The sequence below is a fragment of the Equus caballus genome, chromosome 20 (assembly GCF_041296265.1).
Source record: "Equus caballus isolate H_3958 breed thoroughbred chromosome 20, TB-T2T, whole genome shotgun sequence".
Classification (NCBI taxonomy): domain Eukaryota; kingdom Metazoa; phylum Chordata; class Mammalia; order Perissodactyla; family Equidae; genus Equus; species Equus caballus.
The window spans coordinates 55,869,529-55,872,200 of NC_091703.1; positions in this window are offsets into that span (position 1 = coordinate 55,869,529).

Genomic DNA, 2,672 nt, shown 5'->3' on the forward strand with positions numbered 1-2,672 from the left:
TAATATATAAATGGATCAAATTAATACATTGTATACCTTAAATTGACACCATGTTATATGTCAAATATATTCAATACAAAAGTGACAGGTCCACTTCGATTGCAAACATTGACACAGAAATTCTAAATAAAATATTTACTAATTAAATTAAAAAAAGAACTACTAGTGCCCGATTCTCATTGCAAAATATTCTAACTTAATTGGAATGAGATGTTACCTGGGCATTGTGATTTTTAAAAATTGTGAATCGATATTTGGATAGAAGTATAGAATATGAATTTATCCATGATATTTTACCAAAAATTTACATAACTGATGAAAATAAATACTATACCATGACTCTCTTATAGTGAATATACAAGGAAATATGTGTTATTTTGACCACTAAAGTTGTGGGCTTAATAAAAATATTATGTCGGCATATAGACTAGACATTCTTTCTCTTGTATTGAGTGACTGTCAGACATTGACAGTCTTACCTTTTCCCATTCTATCACCCTCTTTTACAGGTGTTTACATCAAACTTGAGTGAAACAGTTGTTCCAGAAGCAGGTAGCTAGAGTAGCCTGCAGGATGGTTGCTAGGGAAACCTAGCTCTGCGATGTGATGGGAAACGAATTCCCTCCTGCTATGGAGCTTTGGTTTATGGATGCTCCTTAATCTGTGGCAGGAAAATGGCATATCTCCGAGGTGCTTCCAATTGCTAAGATTCTACAGGGCTGCAGTTCTGGACTTGGAAGTTCATGGATGGGTTGCAGGCAGTATGCACATATGTTTATCTGAACATTTTGATGGAAATAGGATTTATTGCATTTCATTAAACACTTAAATGTGTATGGGAATCACCAAGTTTTAAGAACCACCACTTTAGAGGGATAAGTGCATTCAAACGCCATTTTACAGACAGAGAATTCGAAGCATAAGAAAATGAAATGGCTATTTCTGGTGGAAATTTTCTTTTTTTTCCCCCTATTTCATTCATTAGTTGTAAGCTTAGATATTGTCATGAGTGAGGAAAGTTAATATCTTTCATTAAAAAATATTTACATGAATACTTATAGCCTAAGGACAATTGTCTAGCTGATTACTCTAGTTTTTTCATAATCAGAGGACCTTATAAAAAAGAAAACTTCCCTGTCACAAAGACCCTCAAATCGTTTTTTCTCTGTCATTTGTTACCTTTGTCATTTTTCTAAAGTTCTGCTTTATTTTCTTTCAACCAAACACAAAATTTATTTTGCAGGAAAAAAAAATCACTTTGGTGCTGAGAGTCCAAAGTCTGTTTGCTCATATTTGTTATTTTATTTCAAAAGAGGTCATCAGTGCATTTAATATTTAGACTAGTGTGGGCACCCTACAGGCTTTAATGTGACGCAGTGGGGCTCGTCTCTGAGATAGTGCAGATGTGGTCACTCTTTTTCAGGATCTTACGTGCAAATGCAAGTGGACACAACAGACGGTAGAAAGTGAGGTGGAGAGATGGCTATTACGATTAATTTTAGCTGTGCTTTCTGTTCTCTTCTTTTTATCAAGCATGAATACAAGACAGGTTAAATAAGGACACATAAAAACTTCTTGACAAAGCCAAACACGCCATCCATAAATGAACAATAAATTAGCAATTAAACCTAAGCCCTTTAAACACAGTTTTAAATAAAGTGTGCCAGCCATCATTCATACTTTTTCATCATGATATCCTTGTCTCAAACGTATGAACAACTTAAAAAACATTCTAATGACGAAAATGAATTTAAATGATTTAAAGTATATTCTAAGAGAAGAGGGAATTTACCTGTCCTGAATCTCTATCTTTAATTGCATCTATATAAAATTTAGATACTTATTTTCAGAAATTGTTTGGAATACACTACTTACACAAGATAAATATGCTTGGCTCTCAGAACTCATAATTGGAAATCATTTAGAATGTTTGATAAGATTAAAACACTTCAATGCTGCACTTGGCTAAACTTCAAATTTCTTAATTTTGAGCACTGTCTTTCATAAAAATAAAAAATAGTTATCTAATATGGACCCTGTCTTCTATAGAGGCACCAAGGGACATTAGCAGTTATGATATCTCCCTCAGGTCACCTCAGCATCCAGAATGTGACCCCAAAAGATACATATGACTCACTTGCATTCTGTTGGAAACACATTGGTCACATGTCTTTAATGCTATATGTTTAAACTGATTAAACCAATCCATGGTTTTACTGCCAGCTTATAATAGGTTTTCTTTTATTTTTCTGACTGACTTCACTAAATTTCAAAGCCTGGTCCTTAATTTTTATGTGAAATACCAGATAACAAACCCAGTTAATGAACAGAAATATCTTAGAGTTCTAAGCCTCCTTTAACTGCCAAGTTTGTATTTAAATAACGTTTTACATGTTAGCCCAAAAAACAGTCAAGGATGTCTAAATCAACCCCAATTCACATTATTACCAGAGATCTAAAGAAAACAGACAATAGCTTTGTTTTTGTCTTTAGGGGAAGATATTCTGCCATTGGTAGTAAATGTTTTCTGTAATGTGCAGTGTTTTATTTCAGAAACACTTGTCTGAATTGCCAAGGCCTAAGAGCTATTCACTGCAGAAGCATGCGAGGGTAGTAGGTAGGCATTTTCAATACGCATGATGTTAATTCATTCCAGCATTATATAAAAAAAA